Genomic DNA, 20,686 nt, shown 5'->3' with positions numbered 1-20,686 from the left:
GTTTAGATTAGAGCTTTGTTAGTTACAGTTGCACAATGGCAGGTAGGAATTTGGGTCATGGGAGGTTAGGATTTGTAAATGCTATATTGTTTAGGATTGTGTAATATTACTGTTATGGAATGTTATGTTGTATTTTGCAGGGTGGGGTATTTGATGTGGGGATCGTAAGGGTGGGAGGGGACAAGGGGTCAGGTAATTCATGTATAGTGAGGTTTTAGTTTTGGAAGGCAGTTGCCAAGGTATAAATTGTGATATGCACCTGTTTCAATAAAGGGGCCTTTTACACACACAAAAATTGGTCTTGTGCTGGCTTGCCCTCTCCCTCCCGATTCACTGTGTTCCTTTATTCATAAAGCACTCACAACCAACTAAATTATCAGTTCAGCTCAAATAACTATTTTTGAACAACTAAATTATCATTTTGCAACATAGTAGTGTGAATTATCATGTGTATGTGTAATGTTATCTGGGTATGTGTGCCAATCTGCATAAATCACTTTGTGTGCTCTTGCATCTGTGTAAGATCTCGGTGCAACTGTGTTTGTCCTTCCCTTTGAAAACCCCATACCTAATCGCTTTGACAATGCTTGTTTAACACCGCGATCTAGAGGTTAAAAGTTGTGTTGCTATTTAACGGCGATTTATGCAGAGCGCGTCTTTTTCCTAACGAGACCGTTTCCATATATTTTTATTCAAATTTAAAGTTGGTATACTTCATTTAGGGATTGCTTTTAAGCCGTCTCTGAAAACACACCTTTACCGAGTCAACATACAGAGACTAATAAAACGGTGCCTCTTTGTAATTAATACCATTTGTGAAATCAGATTTCGCAATATTTTCCTGGAAGGAAGAAACCGAGACGGCATAATCTCGCCACTGTTATGAGAGAGCGTGTGTTCTTACTGCCAAGAACAGGAAGAACTCGAACCAGGCGACGTCGGCAAAATAGTAAAAAAAAAAAAAACAACAATAAAACATACTAATCACAAAAGCGTGGTAGGCTCCAGGCAGTCTTTCTAGTTTTCAGAAATGAAATAAAAACGGTTTACAGTTCCTCCACGTCTTACTTTACTGGGGAGGGGTGAACGAGTGGCAACGCATTTTACATCAGCAGCGGTTACACCCACCCTCCCTTCAGTGCTTAATCACAGCTTTGGAAGGAAGTGACATGCAGCGGTGGGGAGACGCCGGGCGAGGACCACTTTTTTTTCTGAGCCCTCCCCTGAGGGTGGAGTCAGGATTTCGTTTCAGTGCTGGCTGATGTGCAGCTCCCACAAAGTAGTTGCAGTTTCAGTGGCTGTGGCGCCTTTCTCCCATTCAGTCTGTGGTACATTCTAAAGTACACATGTCAAGGTCTGGCAGACACAAGGTACGTAGCATCCTTCAACAGAAGTTTCCGTCTTGTTAACGTGGTCGATTCAACAGATCTTTACTTGTTGTTGCGTTGGGTCATTGATAGCTGTCAACCCGAGCAGACGTTTACTGACAGAAGCGTACCCCTGTTTGTGCACAAACCTAGACATGGGGAACTTGTTTCACATTTAATGCGTGTGTGTCGTAAAGGGGGAGGGGAGGCGAGTTTAAGGCGGGAAGTTGTACCTTTATCACTTTGCTTATTTCTTTAATGCATTATTGCTTTACGTCGGAGTGCCTGAAAGAGACTAGAATGTTCTCATTACAGGTTTCACCCGTGTGTCTCATGCAGCTTGGGCTCCCGTGGTGTTTCCATGGTTACCACAAAAATACCGTGAACACCGCCCTATAAAACAACAAGGAAACGACCCATGCCACATTTTCAATGTGAAACCTGTTTTACCCAGATGGGGTGTGGCGTTGAATGTTTATAAGCCATGCTGGTTTTTGCCGTTCTCTGTCCTGTTTTGCGCCCCCCCCCCCCCCCCCGTAAGTCTCTGAGTGGGACAGGGTGGCAGGAGATGATTGGTGGTAATGATGGATGAGGGGTGGGAGGGGACTGCCAAGGAAACACATTTGTGACAGCCTATTTACAACGGCGTCGGTGAACATGCAGGCAGCTTCTCCTTGGAGAGTCGATGCTTTCAGCAGCGAATAAACACCAATTAACTGCTTTTCAGTAACGTGACGTTTTCTCCACCAGCTTGTTTACGCTCGTTTTTCTAATAAAACGAATTTTTTTGTATGGTAAAATATTTCGTGTGGACAATGAAACAGCCCTTTTTTGTTTTGGTTTCAGCTGTTATTGCTCATGTGTGTGTATAGAAACAAAGATCCCATTAACTGCACACCTGTAGATGCTGCCGTGGTCATTCATGTTGTTATGATTTCCTCATGTATTTTATACAGATGTCAGCATTACCCTCCCCCCCGCTCGTGTATATATATATATATCAAGATTGGAAGGGGTTACATTTGTGCAGCATGGTATGTTGGTATACTCACACTCAAGAGATATGTGACAACTAGAAAAGTTACACGAAATCTATGGACAGTAAAAAGTGATTTTGTTTTTCTAATATCACTTGTACTTTGGTAATAAGCTTACATTTGGCGTGTGCACTATCGTAATAAGTGTGTAAATGCAGATTCAGTAGTGGCATTACTCTAAATACCCTTTTATTGTCCTACGTTTCTTTTCACTGCATTAACACGAAATAAAATATAGCTAGATATATATCAACGTGAGGGGCAGGTGCAGCTCCTTGAAATGCGATGACGTGCTTGCGAAGTGTGTGTTTTAAATTATCAATCTGTGCTGTGGGAGACAGTGTTGGCCGACACCATTTGTACACACTGTCAAAACACCGGGGGCAGGATGTCTTTCAAGGAATCTGCGAGTGTAGCGGAGGAGGGTGGGGGAGATCTCCTCAAACACAGATTTTATTTGAAACTGCAAGAAGTCTTCTATACGAGGCATTGGCGTAGTACTGCATACCAGAGCAATAGCGAATCGTGAGTAACCTGACAGTGTCTCTTTATTAACAATTCTGTGAATCACATGATTATCGTAGTGATAATTTTTAATAGTGATCATATGCTCTTGTGTTGTAGTTGCATTTCTATAGCACTGGGTACCACTGACAAGGGTGGCGAGTGTAATCTCCTCTCCTTTGTACACGTCAGATGTTGATATCCAATTACGGTTTAGATGGTATGCTACAGACCGGTCCAAATCTGGAAGGTACGTGCATGGATGCCCACTGTGCCTTTTCTTAGCTTTTCTCCTATCTCCATGCGTAGGTGCTGCATGGTGACTGGAGATATGCAAAATAATGTTCCTATGATTTTGAATAGTCGTTGTCTTAAAATGCTAACAAACTACAAGGCCTTTTTCATGGGTGATGGGACAGTCCATAATAACATTAATTCCCAGTCAGTGCTTTATCTTTGAAAAAGACATTTAATTTGATCAGCAGGTAGGTGGAAACTAGAGAAATGCAGATCAGATAAACTAAAGCAAACTAGAAGATGGTAGCACAGTATGGGGCAGAGATACAACCCCAAATCTACCTCTTAACCGTTAGCTGCTAGAATATACTATTATAGTTAGCTCTGGAAACTTCTCCAGAAAAGGAGCTTAGACGCTGGCTATTGATACTGCGACTCTAGACCAAAATGGATTCCTGGACAAGCATTGTGTCTCATACTGGACTACGTATTGAGCTGAAGGGTCACCAGCTTAGTTACAATTACCTAAGTCAAAAGTAAAATGCCCCCAACCCCATTAAGAGTGTCCCAGTAACACACCACCCAAACTTGAAGACCCGGTGAACATTAATGGTGACTCTGGTTATTGTAGCTTGTGTTAGGAATACAGTCTACAGTCTGCTGGAGGCTAAGGACTGGAAATTACCTTGTGGTGCTTATGTTTTAATGGAATTATTGGAAATAGTGAGCTTGTTCACACATTGACTCCCTAATGGAAGCTCTACACCCACTCTATCTTTTCTCCATCCAAACCGTTTTGCTGTTTTAGAAGGGCTGTCGGAGGTCGATTGACTGGGTGAGATACCAAAACCATCTTTCCCTCCTGAGGGTCCGCCTGGTTCTGCACCGTCTTCACAGGACCAAACCCACTGTGTTTTATATTTTGGAACATTGCCGGCATAAAAAATACATTGAGTAATCCTGACTGGCTAGAAATTATTAAAAATGTCGATGGGGTTTGCTATCAAGAGACGTGGTCTCAGGAGGATTTCTTTATTGATGGATTTAAATCCTTTTGTTCATCCGCTTCACCATCTACTTCAGGTCGGGCTACGGGCGGTTTGGGGATATTAGTTTAACTAAAGAACTTGCTCTTGAAAGCGGAGAAGTTATGGGGTTCATCCTGCTCTCAAATCTTGCGTCTTGAAATCCCAGGTTTATTGGATATACTGTTGATCAATTTTTATTTGAATTATTTTGTAAATCACCCTATTAATTTGGTAAAGGAGTTAGATACAGGGAGGCGATTTTATGGGTGGGTGGCTTTAATTCTATAGCTCACCCTATTGGGAAGAATGTGGGGTTTCAGATGGATCCAACGAAAACTAGATAACGTCCTGTCTATGTAAATCTTGCCATCAAACTGCAACCCCAATAAGGAAAAATCATCTGGATGAACCTGCAGAAGGCGAAAAGCTGACTTAATATCCAAGTTCGCCATCTCTGCTCCTGCCCTGCTGGCCCTCACCACAGCTATAGCCTCATCCCCTGAAGAATAGCGCACAGCTGAATCCTCAATCGCTATGAAGTAATTCACCGACTCGCCTAGGGGCCATGACAAATGATGAATCGATCTGAATTCACCTTGTTGCTTCCTAGGCACCAGGCCTAACAGGGAAATGGTCAGATCGGCAAGGGGCCAATTCAATGTCAACACAAAACAATTGTCAGTGTCCTAGCACTGCATTGGTGTGAGTGGGAAAATACTTTCAGCCTGGTTTGAAAACTGCACTTTTGAGTAAGTCTACTACATTTCGGTATTCACCGAGTGTACTTTAGTTGTTGTTTACACATTTGTAGTAACTTGTACTATGTATGTGCAGCACTACACATGGCCAACCACTCGTACTGCAACAACCCCGCCCATAGAAAATGATGGATGTAGTAGGTACTTAACATAAAACCCCATAGGAAATTCACAAATGGTCAGACCAGCAATACTCCCCTCTTTCACTTCCTCGTGTAGTTTACTTCTTACCACCTCCAGATTCTCTACAGCGGAGAACAAGTGGTCCATCGTCTAATATGAGGTCCTTGGTAACATAATTTAAAACCTTCTAAAAAAAATAAAATTTGCTTCCTCCATGTGTGAATAAAATTGCAACGAATAACTAAAACTGAAAATCAGTTGGTGTAGGTCCCTTTTCTCACCACTTGTTGCAGTTGCTCAGCCCCTGTCGCCACCACTATACAGGGAACCTTGCCACCCAAATCTCATGCCTCCGAGATACTGCACGACTAGCTGGCTCCCCCCAGGATTAGCACAGGCATACCGGAACCTGCATTGAGATATTCTACAGATACCCCTCTTGAAGATTCAGCAAGCTCCATTCTGCGGCAGTTGCCATTGGAGCCCCCCCCCGTGTCCAACCCAAATTGGGTGGGACGCCCTTGAAAGGGCTTATAATGTAAAGGTAAATCACTGGCAGTATGAGCCACCGTACGGTCTGGCTGATCTCATCCACTGCATCCATAGCACATTAGCAATGTCTCCCCCAGTCTTTTTCTGGGTTCACTGCCGAACGGGCCATGAACTCCTCATCAAATTGAAACCAACCAAATCCTCCATAATCCATTTGCATTTTTCTCACCACATCCATATACTTAAACATTGCAACACATTGCTCAGGATGGCGTTCGCAAAAAGCGCTAGCATAAATTAATGATGCAGATACCTTACATGGGTATCTCAATGAGGCACTGATATAGCAATGTAAGGTAGCTTGTTATTCTTAGCACTACCTCCAGTACCAGCAGTTGTAATAGATATACCTACAGTCTCCCCCGGTAGTGGCAGGCGTATTATTTGCTGGAGTCTGTATGTCTGCCTATGCACCCGCTTTTAGTTTGTCTGCCTGACTTGCCACCTTTTCAACAGTCATAGCTTTACCTGAACGCCTGTCCTGCGCGGTCGATAAACCTTTGACCGGACTGCCCCCACATCCATAGACACCAACCACAACATGGGTCTTTCCTCACCTCTACCACTAGCACCAAACTTATTTTGACCAAACTTCTTACCTGTAGGGAAGGAAGGTATTTCCTCCAATCTCTGCACCCGCTTGCTCTTCTCCCCTGCTTATTCCTGCTCCTGCTCTCCCTCTACGTCCTTTAAAACACCAGTGCTCCTACTGGCATTAGCACCGTCCCCTGCATACACCTTCCTTCCCACCTCCTTAGGAACCATGACCAACATCCACAATTTCCTCTTCCTCCAAAGATAAATCATCCTTGTAATCCAATATTTCTTCCCCCCCAGGCACTGTTAACGGCCTTTCCTCAGCACGCGTAAGCATTATGTCAGCTGCTGACCGTGAACTTGCCACTTGCTGCCGGCCGCATGACTCTGCACCTACACCCAACATTCCCCGCCCTCTCCCGCACACCCCCGGGTGTATTAACGCACCTCTACGCCACGAAAGGCACAACACTCCATGAAACAACCGCACCGATGACTCGCGCACCTGCAAATGACCTACCTTCGACAGGTAGGAAACCTGCAGTTCCCTGCCCTTAAAAGGTATGATGTTTGCCTTTCTGCCTCCCACACTCTTTTGACAGATTTCTTCAGTTTGATCAATATTATGAGTGAAAATAATCCTATCCGTAGGCCTAAGCTAGATAACAGAAAACTATGCCCTGCCCCTGGGTATGTCGATGGCCAAAGAGGTCACCCTCAAACTCCTCACAACATAAAAAAAAACACTTATACCCTCCCACCAGATGTCGAATGGAAAACCACAAATGTTGTTGAAGTGCACCACATGCCCAATAAGTCCGGGGCAAGACCGGGTAAGCCCGCCTCCACCCAAGCCCCCACTGTGAGAGTGAGTGCTGGAAATGCTATTGATGTTTATAAACACACACGAGGTCTAACTATGACCCAGTTCCATTGTCCCCTGCCACTGGTGCATCATCTGAATGTCATTAACTTGGGGCCAATAGAAGAACGGACTTACAGGTCTGTGTTGTGTAAACAATAGTGATGTAAATCATCAGGGCGATTAGAGAGATGAATACTATTTGCAGTCGGTGTATGGCAACGCATGTTCTTTATTGTTTTTTCTCCCCATTACAAATCACAGACCATAATAACAAACCAGCAATGTCAACACAAAACAATTGTCGGTGTCCTAGCACTGCATTGGTGTGAGTGGGAAAATACTTTCAGCCTGGTTTGAAAACTGCACTTTTGAGTAAGTCTACTACATTTCGGTATTCACCGAGTGTACTTTAGTTGTTGTTTACACATTTGTAGTGACTTGCACTATGTATGTGCAGCACTACACATGGCCAACCACTCGTACTGCAACAACCCCGCCCATAGAAAATGATGGATGTAGGTACTTAACATAAAACCCCATAGGAAATTACATTATTTAAAATAGTTAAAAATATTAGAAATATAAATTAATGTTAAAAAATATAAAAGTAGTAATATTATTTATTTATAGAATATTTAATAACCTGTTATGGCTTAAAAAAACAATGTAATAGGAAATATCATATGCTTATATTTTTAACTGTTTTCAATAATTTATTTTAATTTAAAATTTCAAGTTCCTTCCTCCATTACTTTCTGTTGAAGATGTTGTAGTATCAGTGGTTGACCATGTGTGGTGCTGAACGTACTATGTTGCTTTTATTGTTGTAACTTATCCTCAAGTTTGTGAATACTGAAAAGTAGTAAACCTACTCAAAGTGTAAACTTATTCAAAAGTGGAAGCTACCTTTGGGAATCTGGTCTAATATATCTAATATGTTATCAGACTTGTCGACAATAGTAGTAAGGTTTGGCAAAATAATTTGCTGATTAGCTTCTGGGTAGGGAATATACACTGAGATGACAAAAGTCAGAAAAAATTAGACAGGCAGACATAGGCCAAACCTCCCAAAGAGGAAGCTGAAATCAGAAGACACGTGTATTTGTAGTGCCTATATATGGGTAGATTCACAATACTTTTTAGGTCGCAGCCTTCCAAACTGCTGCTAAAGACATCTTAAAGAGTTTCAGAAAGTTGACCAAGTAATGCATTCCATTAGCTTTGTGGTTTGTATCTCATATTTTCTGGCTTTCTATGTGCTAGCTTTTTTGCTTTAGGCTCTCAAGGTTCAGTTGGCCCCTCCCATTGCCTAAAGCGTGTTTATTGTATTCTTCCACAAACTCCCTTTCTGTAAACAGGCCTTTCAATCTTGATCTTATCTTCTCACCACATTTGCTGTGCTTTCAGAGACTGAGGTAAAATGTCAGGTGCTGTCTTCTGAGGGTGCTTGTTTACTGTTCTTTCTGTTACTTTAAAGTAAGAGGATTAATGGGTCAATCTTGCTGGGTACTGAGGTTAGGAAAGAGATTTCTTTTGGCACACAACAACATTCACATGAGCTGTGTAAGTATTTCAGAATATATCCGAGTTAGGAACACAAGGGAAGCACATTGTTTTATTTCTGAAGTGTGTTGGAAACAAATACTTTAATATGATCAAAACAAATCATTACACTAGGTGATGCAGTTTCCACTCATTTTCGTTTGTGCAATGTATAGGTTTATTAATAAAACTGTATGTCTGTGCATATGCAATGGTCGTTCCAACTGAAATGTATTGTCTGTCACTGACCTCTAGGCCACTGCACTCTGCATCTCTGTACTCTACGCCACTGCTCTCTACGCCACTCTACACCACTGAACTCTGACACTCTACTCTGCACTACTCCACTCTATGCAACTGCACTCTGCCACTCGACTCTGCTCTTCACTCTACGCCACTGCCCTCTGCGCCACTGGACTCTACTATGCACCACTCTAATCTACGCTACTGCATTCTACGACGTTGCATTGTATGCTGCTGAATTCAATGCCACTGCACTCCATGCTACTATACTCTGCAACACTCTATACCAATGAATTCCACACCAGTCCACTCTACGCCACTCCATTGTATGCCACTCTACGTGACTCCACACTATAATACACAACACTCTGCCACTCCACAACACTCTACTCTTCGCCTATCCGCTCACCGACACTCCACTTGACTTTCCTCTACCCCTCTAACTTTTAGCCATGTGCCAAACTGGTGTACAATCTGGCTTAAACACATTGGCAGTGCTAAAAGGTTTCGCATAGGCACGACCTGTGAGTAGATGTCCCTTACTTCTGTCTTAAATGTGAATTATACCTAGATAACCAGGTCTGACTCGCAAAGCTTTTTCTGTGACTAGTTGTGATTTTTCTCCAGGCTTACTCATGAAATTCCAGAGTAACTACCTTACCTATGAATGTGATTTGAAAAGTTTTTTTCATGAATTGGCATCTCTTACTCCTGGAAATAAACATTATAAATTTTGGCTAATGTTAACGAAGTGTTTTGGGGGAGTTAGGCAAGGTTTGTGGTTATGCTGTTCCCGTAGGACTCCCTTTCACACTATATTAATGGATCAATATTCCTTTTGCATGTATTAACTATTTGAAAACGAGCTTAAAGTGCAAAATTTGCATATATGCTATTTACTTTAGTACAGCTGTGCTATATTAAGCAAATCCCCATTTCCACTCTAGCAAATTGTATAGTTATGGTAGTGATTTTACTGTAACATGCTGCACACCTCACTTTACGAGTTCACAGGCCACCTCTGCTTGACCGAAACATTGGAGAACCTTGCCTTGTGTACCTGGAGTAGTGCCTCCTCAATTCTTTAGAACCATGCCCCAATTTTGAGAATTACAAACTTTTGTGTCTGGCCTACCTTTAATGGACACAAGATAGGCCATTTTTAAATGCAACTAAAGCATTGTGTGGTAGCGCATTGTTATTTACGGACCACATATTTTCCATTGAAACAGCCACAACATTTGCACAAACATCCAGTTTTACTGATACAACTATATAGCACACAAATGATAACGTATGGAGATCGGATTTCTGTGAATATTTATCATTTGCGCATCGCCAAGTAAAGTGTCTTGATTTCTTTTGATTCTATTAAAATCTCTAGTTCTAGCACACTTCAGAATTTCAAAAATGTACTTCATTTTTGCTTCCCAAAATGCTGATTGCATACAGTTCATTTACAGCTATTAACATGTTGTTGTGTGTTGCACAAAAAAGACATCCTACAGCAGTGGTTCCCAAACTTTTGAGAGCCATTACCCAATTTTTAGACTGACTAACTTTTGTGACACATTCTCAATCACAGACGGCACATTTTCCATTGAAATGGCCGCTAACTTTGCACAGACCTATAGTTTTGCTGCTAGAACAATCTAGTACACAAATGCTAATCTATGGCGATCGAATTTCTGTGAATATTTATCATTTGGGCGTCACCAAGTAAAGTGTCTTGATTTATTTTGATACCATTAAAATCTCTGTTTCCAGCACACTTCAGAATTATAAAACAATGTGCTTAATTTTTGCTTTCCTAACTTCTAAATGCACATAATTCCTATACAAGCATTTATATGTTGTTGTATGTTGCAAAAACAATATCCCAGAGTGTTTCCTTTCACATTCCCTGTACTCCAACAAGATTATCACATAACTCACTTTAAAAACTCACTCCTCTCACTTTGTAGTCAGAGCAAAAAATATAAACACCAATAATTCATCCATTTATCAGAAGACATAGCTTGAAATTTGACCTCTGTCTTTTAGACACCAGCAAAGGTGACAAGTTTAACACAGAATTTAAAGGCATCCTTATTTATTGCTCACACTGTGGTGACCCATAGTTTGGGCAGCCATCTGTGGCCTACAGCCTTTCCTTTCACACTTCCTGTACTTCAGTGAGAACGTCGCATAATTCACTTTAAGTTTCTCGCTTTGCAGTTAGAGAAAGAAAAGTAAACAACAATCCCTATGTTAAAGAATAAGCACCAATTTGTAAGCAGACATAGATGTTTGACCTCTGTCTTTGAAGAACTGGCAAATGTAACAAGATAAACGCATACTAAAAGAGGTGTGGCGCAGCGGACAGGGTTCACGGTTCGATTCCTGGCGGCAGGTTAGCCCAGCACCATATGACTCTGGGCAATAGCTCGCTTAATCTTCCCGACGGCCCCCAGTGCCGGGACACCTCTCCGGAGGTAGCTGTGCGCTTTGGGAGGGAGGGGTGGGGGGGAAGCAGGCCACTGACAAAAGTTTGTGTGTAAAAGGCTGCTTTATTGGAACAGGTGCACATTACAATTTTAAAACCTTGGCCAAACGCCTTCCAAAACTAGACCTCACTAAATATAACATACCTAACCCCGCCCCCTCCCCTAAATTCCTTCGAACCCGCCCCCGCCCGTACATTACAACATTACAACAATATCAAACATTACATTCCTGTATAACCCCACCAACAATCTCTAAATACAAACCTTCCGTTAACCAAACTCCCCTACCTGCCCCTTTACAGCTATCGACCACCCAAACTGTGGAACTGAACTAAACTTACCAACCTATCCTTTCCCTGTTGATAACCCAACTCAACAACATAACTCCACCAACCTCCGGTAAAACTGTCCCAAATTCACCATAATGCCCGCCACCCAGAAAGAGAGGGGTGGTGTAACCACTACCCACCCCTCTTTCTGCCCCCCAACAAAATAAAGCTTTAAACTCCTCGAGCATGATTCTGCACGTTCAAACACCGGGACAAAACCTCCCTAATTTCCAACAAATAAAGGTCCATACCCAACCTTGACAAATGCACCCCGAAAAAATTCTACCGCCTCAAAACGAATATCTTTGTGGGTCACTCTCCCGTAACCCAAATCGCGGCAAAACCTGGAAATCTCCGCATTCCCCTTCTTCCGTGCCCTGTCAATAGCTCTGGGGTTCAAAGCCCCTCTCCACACCCTCCGCGGGACCAATTCCGTCCAGAGCACATGGCAACCCGACCAGCGCTCCTTCAGCAAAGCCAAATCCCTCTTCATGGCACGCAATAAGACCACCCCTTTCACACCGCAAAGATCGTTCTCTCCCAAATGTATCAAAAGAATATCAGGGCATTGTCCCCTCACCATGGCTTTATTTAAACATGGAATAAGCTCCCTCCAAAGCATACCCCCTTTTCCTTTCCAGATGATCCGAAAAAGACTGTCATTAAACCCCAAACTTCCCCCAAAATAGCTTTTGCACGCTTGTACATGTGCCCACTTGACGAAGGAATGCCCCACAATCCACACCGTCAATTCCTTTGCATGGGGCCCAGCCACCGAACCTGAAAAGAAAAACAAGAATGAGACTCACACCAAAGAGGTTGACGCATGCGCCTCCGCTGCATTCGCTCTTACATATTTGTGAAAACAGTCTGATGACCAACGCCCTAAGCGCATGATGTCACCCTGAGACCAACCCCGGTTATGCGCTTCAGTCGCTGCCCCGATCCTAAAAGAGTGAGTCCCAAACTGGGCCCCATCCAAACCAATCCGCTGTAACCCCTTGCGCAAAACCATACGCAGCTGATAGTCTGTGACGCGTGACCCATTCATATGCTTAAAAACCAAGTTGCCCCCATCTCCTCCTGATAGTATCTTCCATTGCTTCGCCAAACGCAGCGGACAAGTACAACTGGGGGTTCCTGCCTCTAACTACACCCCCTTTCCAACACCCCTCTGATCCGTTTTTGAACTGGACAGCCAAATGTTCACACCTGTGTCCGTGAAGAACACGTCCTGCCAACAAATGCCCCGCTTTACCTTGGTCCCGAGGAGCTCAGAAACCCGAAAAGCCCCAAAAAACATAAACACCATAAGGGTAGCAAACAATGAAGCCTCGAAATCATTCCAACAAACGTGCTAACGTCTGCCAGGAAATAGGTAAACGGGACAGAACAGTCCCACCCCGCTCCCTAGCCCAGCCCTCAAGCATCCTGCGTCCTATTTCCCCAGCCGAAGGGGAATAACCCCAAAAAAGCTTACCCATAAAGGAAATCCCCGCCAGCTTCCCAGCAATAGTGACTCTAGACAAACCTTTCTCAATGAGGTCCAGGATAAAATGAACTACATCTTACGAACTGCGCCACGACTCCTCCCTCCTACAAGCTCCTGGGGACAAAAATTCTTTCCACGCCAAAGCATACGCTGCACGAGTGGAAGCAGACAAAGAACCTACCACCAGTTCAAATACCCTACGTTGCCGACAGACCAGAGGTGCTCCGGCATCGGGGTCGGTGTCCTGTCCGCCTCCTTGGCCAGCCCATGGAATCTCCCCCACTGCGAACGAGACAAAGCATCCGCAATGTCATTGTCCACACCTGGCACGTGCAAAGCCCTGAATGAAATGTCGTAGCGCAAACAGCCCAGCACAAACACCCTCATCAATTTCAAAATCTGCTCATCCCTTGCTGACTGCCTGTTGACTATTTGCACCACTGCCATGTTGTCCACACGGAACAGGACCCTCTTATGCTCCAGCTCCTTGCCCCAAATGGTCAAAGCGACCAGGAGTGGAAAAAGCTCCAAAAAGGTAATGCTCCGCCCTCCATTCCTCCAATCCTGCGGCCATTTCTCTGCACACCATCGGCCTTGCCAGTAAATACCAAAAGCATCACTGCCTGCTGCATCCGAAGACATTTGCACATCCCACTGCACATCCTCGTCTCTAGCCAGTGGTACTCCGTTAAAGTAGTGCAAGAAAAAGGACCACATACGCAGGTCCTCCTTTACACCTGCCGACAAACGCACATGATGGTGAGGTAAATGCTGGCCCGCCAAAGCCCGGCCCAGGCGCCTGCAGAAAGTCCGTCCCGCCCTTACAACCCTGCAGGCAAAATTCAAATGACCTAACAAAACTTGGATGTCCTTCACCGTCACTTTCCGCCTAGACAACATCACGTCCAGCAAAGCCAACATTTTGCATTTCTTATCCACAGGCAGACGAGCCTGCATTGCAACTGAGTCAAGCTCAATACCCAGAAAGGAGATGACAGTATCAGGCCCCATTGTCTTTTCCGGTGCCAGCGGCACCCCCAGCTCCTCCATAAGCTCGTGGAAGGAGTCCAGAGCATGCTGGCACTCCGAGGAGCCCGGGGAACCTACAAAAAAGAAATCATCCAAGTAATGTGTGACCAATCTGTGACCAGTGCGATTCGTGAAAAACCACTGTAGAAAAGTGCTGAACAGTTCAAACAGAGCACATGACACAGAGCAGCCCATTGGTAGCGCCTTGTCCACATACCATTTACCCTCAAATTGTATCCCCAGCAAAGGCCAATCGTCCGGATGAACCGGGAGCAGCCTAAAAGCCGACTTGATATCACACTTTGCCATGCCTGCAGCTGCGCCCGCGGTCACCACAAGGGACATGGCGACGTCAACTGAGGAATATGACACCGAAGCAGCGTCTTCATCGATAAAATCATTGACTGACGACCCTTCTGGCCATGACAAATGTTGAATCAACCGAAACTGCCCTTCCTCTTTTTTAGGCACCACACCAATAGGGGAAATGATCAAATTGTGAACTGGCCACTCTCCAAAAGGGCCTGCCATCCTCCCCTCATGCACTTCTTTACTCAATTTCTCACGCACCACCAATTTGTGCTCTGATGCGGATTTCAAATTATCCGCCCACCTTCTCAGCCGGGGCCCGTGGTACCCCAAATGAAAACCCCACTTAAAACCATCCAAAAGTGTCTGTCTTGCCTCCAAATTCCCGTAGCCCTTCAATGCTTCCTCAAGCTGAGCCAATTTAATTGGCGTAGGAGCCTTTTGGCCCAGAACCCTGTGCTCCCCTGCCCCCCCGTCCACCCTGCGACTGCTGCGCATTGCCAGACATCCCTGTACCTGCCTGCTGCCCTTGCTGTCCGCCTGATGGTCTAACGCCCCAGCAGTTGACGAGAGGGTGCCGCTTCCCGCACTAAGAACACTCATGTCGGTATTTGCAAAATTCCCGTGAACATAAGCCTTTGTTGAAATCCCAACATGCCCCAACTCCAGTTTGTGATGCGGCTGAGCCTCCCACCCCACCCCGGGTGGGCTTTCCCTGAAAGGGCCGATAAACTAGCGGCAGACCACTAGCTGTAAAAATAGTCTTACCCCCTGGCGCTGCACCCATGGTATGTTGCCACAAATCATTATCTAGCTCACCCCATTTTGCCTCTGAATCCCAAGCCATACGAGCCCTAAACTCTTCGTCATACTGTGCCCAAGCGTAACCACTACCTGTAATCTGGGCCTTCCTTATTACATCCATATACTTGAATATGGCCACGCAGCGCTCAGGGAACTTCTCACAGTACACACTGGCATAAATTAGAAATGCCGCCGTCCAATTCTCAATTGTCAGCGGCACCTTGGGGCGCTTAGCCAATTCGTACTCCTCCTCCTTAGAGCCCTCCTTAGACCTCACCTCCCTGTGTAAAAGCTTCAAAATCTCCACATATTCGCCCTTCCATATACGCTCCTTTGTTGCCAACATTAAGTGGGCACCTAAAGGCTTAGTCACCCCCATATAAGGAAGCTTTTTAATTTTCAACTCTTTACTCTGTGGTTTCTCCTTAATATCCCCTGCCTCTGTATTGGTCCCAATCACCACCTTGGCCCCTGGAACCGCTCCCTCCGTTCCCGTGCCAACCCCTGTATCTCTTACATACTTCCCTTTATATAATCTCCCATCCGACACACCCCCTCCCCCGTCCTCCCCAGACCCCACAGACACCATAATAGGTTTGGCCTGTGTTTTAGCGCTCTCACCTGTCTCTAAAGAGGGTGTGCGGACAGACTCCGACCGCCTCGCCGACCTCTCAGAAGAATCCCTTGGAGGGTGAGCCCTCACTGACGGGCCGTGCTCTCCCTTGGATTTCACCACCACAGACTGTTTAATGGGTGCCACACCTGAAACCTGCAAAAAAACTACTAGAAACATGAGTGTCCCCCCTCCTCATAACCCCGTATTTCCCCTTCTTCCGGGCTGTCCTCCTCATAATCGAGCAGGATTGGCTCTTCCACCTGCAAATTCTCCTCAGCAAATTCCACCACACGGGCCTTACCAGACCCTGCATTACCACAACCGGCCTCCACGGCCTTAAAACCACCTTGCGGGGGAGCCGACTGTACTCGCCGGTCCTCCCCTCTTCGTTGATTTACATAACAATCCATCTTATTTGAAAACTCCGTCCACCTTGACCGTCGTGACGTTGGGGCCAGCGAGGTCGCGCCGGACCGTCGTGAGCTGGCCGCGACGGGATCCCCCGCCGGTACGGAATGTGCAGCGCAAGGCCTCACCCTCCCTTCTCCTCGGCGATAATGGGCCGCACCTCGCCCTACCGAGTCTGCTGCTCTGCTACACTTCCTACCCTGTAAAGAGAAAATTTGGACTGGTGTGCTGGGACCTTGAAAACTACCTGACACCCGTGGCCCGAGACCACTCAAAAAACCCTCGCCTTACAAACCTCCTCTAGAAAAACCCGCTTGACCCGTCCCCACTGGAGTCGGCGAAACCATCCCTTCCTCATCCCCACTCCATTCCAACATTGCGTGAACCAAAGCGGACGCAGAACCCTCACCATACTCCTCACCATGAACCAGCGAACTTCCCGAAACCATACGCTCGCGACCACTCGCCCCATAAACCACCCTCGCTGTACCTCCCACCACCTTGTCCTGCCTTCGAACGCCTGACAACCCCGATGCACCCTCCCCACCAAGACCCCGAACACCTTCTGCCCAGGAAGGAAATATGTCCAGACCCTCTCCCTCCAGGCCCCCCCAGCTGAATCCCCTTCACCCAAAAACCAACCCTCCCCCCTGCCCCCCCCCCCTTCCCCGGCCCTCCCCTGAAAATCCTCGCTCGGTGAATGCCAACCTACCCCACCTGAAGATAATGACTTCTCGAAGACCCCCTGCTCTCCATGTGACCTCAAATCCTGCTGCGGACACCACCCTTCCACTTGCGCCCATTCCCCCTCTCCTAAGGAGCTCTCCCCCACAGGGAAAGCCGCGCCCCCCACTGAAGAACTAGGAGAAAACAACAAAGGGCTACTAGGCTCTGCCTCTCTTCGAACCCGGTGCCTCTCGTCCAAAATGCGCGCCTCATAAGACCTCTCCAAACCCATATTACCTGACACCTGCTCCCTTGCAGACCCCGCCCCTGCCTCATGCCCACCAAAACTCCTAGCGTAAATACGACTGTCCCCCACCTCACTCTCCGCTGGCCTAACAGAAAAAACTGCCCCACGCTCCTGAAACAATGCCTGCCCCAAGCCTGCAGACCTGGCTTCACTCGTATCGCGTCCCCCCTCCCTCGCGCTACATAGAGGAGCCTCCGGCACTGACGACGAGCGTCTCTTCGTGCCGCACCCGCCCCCGCGCTTACCGCCCACTGCGGGGGATGAAAGGGAACGCGCTGCTGCTACTGATAAGCCCGCCCCGATCCCAGCCGCATTAACCACTACACCCGCCCCCCCGCCTCCTCCGACACACCCGACCGACACGATTGGCCATAACGAGCGGGGGCTGCCTTTTTCAAACGCGGGCGGCCCCGCTCACTCACCGACATCTGCTTCGAGCGCTTCGGCGAGGTGCAAGCGGCCACTGCTGCCGCTACTCCAGCTGAGGCCTGCCGCGTAGGGCGCGACGGCCCCGCAACCTCCCCCACAACCAGGTCCATCCGGCCTGCCTCAGACAAGAGCCGGAGGGCCTCAAGAACTCGATAGTTGTGGGACGCCATCGCTAAACAAGACAATTGCCCACTATAAGCACTGACAAAAAACACCACTAGCCTAGCTCCCAGCCACCAGGTCACCGAACCTAAAATGGTGGCCGGGAGCAGGCGCCCAAAGTATTTATACTTGGGCTGCAAAAAGAAGCCCAAATTTGAAAATAGCCGTGCGAGGCCAGCCACGCCCCCTCCCAAACCGCCCGGGGGTGGGGACTCCCTGCGGTCGCCTGCCCCCCCAAGTCCCCCTTACAAATGCTGATATTTCACTTCATAATTTGAAGGCATCTTTATTTATTGGTCGGACTTTCCCCCACCCACCAAACATTGGCTGGCGACACACTGGTCGCGACACACAGGTTACGGATATGCTGCTCTAGAGTCCATTTTGTATTGCAAGCCTTTCTGAAAAACAGAGTGCTGGTAGAAGTGCATATCTTTATGGTGTGCGAAGGAAGTTCATTTGCACATTGTGATGGGCTTTTTATTAGAGGGCTTTGTTTGCACATGAATTACGACTACCACATTCAGCTGTAGGCTACTGATTAGGCAGACAGCCCTCGGCTCGGTTGTCACGATAAACATAAGCAGGATGATGTATGTTTTACTGTGAACCAATTGATGTGTGAAGAATATGCACACAAGACCACATTTTTAACGCTGCACATCCATAAACATGAATATTGACCTCATACAAGCCAGCAGTGATCACTTGCCTTCAGCAGTCTTCTACAAGTATAATACCGTGAAAGTGCAGGAAAAGTTTATAGTCTATGTCTGATTTCCGATGATCAGGAGAATATATAGAATTATAGATGGGTAACTGTGAATAGCAGATGTTTTTCACAGCGGTGTTCTGAGTGACATTAAATAGACAAAGGGAAGTTTGTGTTGTCTATATTGACAATTTTGTGATGTGTATATTGGTTCCAAACTCGGCTAATATTGTGAATAAACTTCTCGAATTGGGGGTATTTGAAAACAGAAGTAATTACAATCTGAAGGGGGCAATTCTGTCTCTAGGACTGGGCCTTTTCGTCACAGCAGTGGAACATTTGAAATTCTCGCTCTCGTTCTCTTTCTTTCTCACTCCACAAATATACCAAATAACACAACACTTATGTTGTTTTTTTTTGCTCGTTGGTTCCCATAGTTTGACTCGCTTGAAAGAGAGGGTTAAAAAAAATTAAATCGCTGTATATTGCAAGCATAATTTGGCCAGAAATGTATTCAAATTAAGCACTGCACCCCAGTATACCATAACAAATGCGCAAAATGCAGAATACCAAGCGAGTTCTCTATGGATTTGACTGAACTTGCCTACCGAACCAGAAGGAAAGAGGTCACCAAGTTGTTTCTTCTTGTACCCAATTTCTATTCCACTGAACTCCAAAAATGCATTGGCTAATGTGTGTGGGCTCCTGATTGAGATGCCCCTTAGCTATACACAAACACCCATTCACAATTGCAACAAAAAATATGCCCTTAGGTTTGCGTAAGGCATGATCTAGTGTGCAACAGCTGAGGGGACTTTTTCTACAGCTGTCGCAATCCTTAGTTGGAAAAACATCCTTGTCTTAAATGGCTCCAAGGAGAGACCAATTGCTGGTCTGCAACTGGCAATTTACAGAGAGGACAGCAGGAATCTTCTTGGGGTTGTAATGCAAGTAATTAATTATTTTAAGACGGTGCAGTTTTAAATTTGTGGTCTTGGCCAGCAAGTGGTCATCTGTCAGTACTTCGATATCGGATGGAACAGGGACCAATAAGCAGCAGGAATGCTCAAGTCCTCCTCAAACTTTTTGCGAAAGAGCTTGTGAAGTGTAACTAGGTTTAGTCTTCACTTATATGCAAACATTGCTTGCAAAAGTGGCACTACATCGAAATATCACATCTGAATTCCAATTGTTAAAATTCCTTACCTGAAGATTCGCTGCAAAAATTAATGGGTTATTCAAGGTGCTTTCCGTTTGAGTGTTAGAAGGTGGTTTTGACCATCTGAGCCTCCTGCATTTTTCACTTTTTGAACACCTAATGTTTGAGCTTTTACTGTGGGAGAGCCTCATAATCTGGGACTCACCCACAGTGAACTCATGATGAAACTGACTGCATGTGGATTGCACCGGTGTCCCCCTTGTGAGAGAAGGCAGCCGGGGTAAGGTGCACCGGACTGGTTACATGTAGGCATGTGTGCACCCGTGTAAGGGCTGCGCGGGGGAGATTCCTGTTTTGCGCAGCTCAGGAGCAGGTACAGATAGAATGGTGTGGCAAGAATTATGCAGAGCTGGGTGGTGACATGGAATAGGGTTTATGGTATGGGGAGACATGTGAGGGAAAGTCATTGTGCTTTACTGTTTTCACTGTAGGAACACTCCAGTACTCTCCTATGAAGATGGGGACCACATGGGGTAGTTTCACTTCCCTAGGGCCTACGGATTCCATACACACAGCAAAGTACACTGTGTGTAAAAAGAAGAATTCTGCTGAGTCCAAAGCCATATCAGTACTGCTTATGGGTCATCCAGAATTGTCATATTCCTCTGACTCAGCTCATAACCAGAGCCTGGCTGAGGTGACCCTGCAGGCTGGATTAATTACCTTTCTCCCCCAAGCTGTAGAATCAGAGGCCTAGCCCTTCACTGCAAGCATTCCAAGGGCGAAGGTCTCCTCTCCAAGAGGGAGAGATATGTTGGAGCTGCAGGTTATCCATTAGCAGCTGTCACCCTGTGCCACGCACCAGGCCTGGGCCATGAAAGCAGCAAGGGGAAAAGAGGGCTTTTCAGAGACCATGTGGCATGAGACCCCTGACCGACGCCATTTTAACCATCCCAAAGGCCTGTGCAGGGAGGAGGGAGTAGGG

At 46.1% G+C, this 20,686-nt stretch overlaps 1 protein-coding gene across 2 annotated transcripts in view; it reads left to right on the top strand.

Moving 5' to 3' along the window:
- The first annotated feature begins 1,132 nt into the window (after positions 1 to 1,132).
- Positions 1,133 to 20,686, top strand: part of AGPAT4 (1-acylglycerol-3-phosphate O-acyltransferase 4) — a 396,016-nt gene continuing 376,462 nt past the window's right edge. The window contains exon 1 of one of the 2 annotated variants that reach the window (XM_085611455.1): positions 1,133 to 1,370. The gene's annotated coding sequence lies outside the window, so the exon portion shown is untranslated. The remainder of the gene's footprint in view (positions 1,371 to 20,686) is intronic. The other variant, XM_085611456.1, reaches the window with a different exon arrangement.

The sequence above is a fragment of the Triturus cristatus genome, chromosome 6, assembly GCF_964204655.1.
Source record: "Triturus cristatus chromosome 6, aTriCri1.1, whole genome shotgun sequence".
NCBI lineage: Eukaryota > Metazoa > Chordata > Amphibia > Caudata > Salamandridae > Triturus > Triturus cristatus.
Note: the sequence above shows the minus strand (reverse complement) of the source record. Positions and strands in the feature narration are given on the sequence as shown.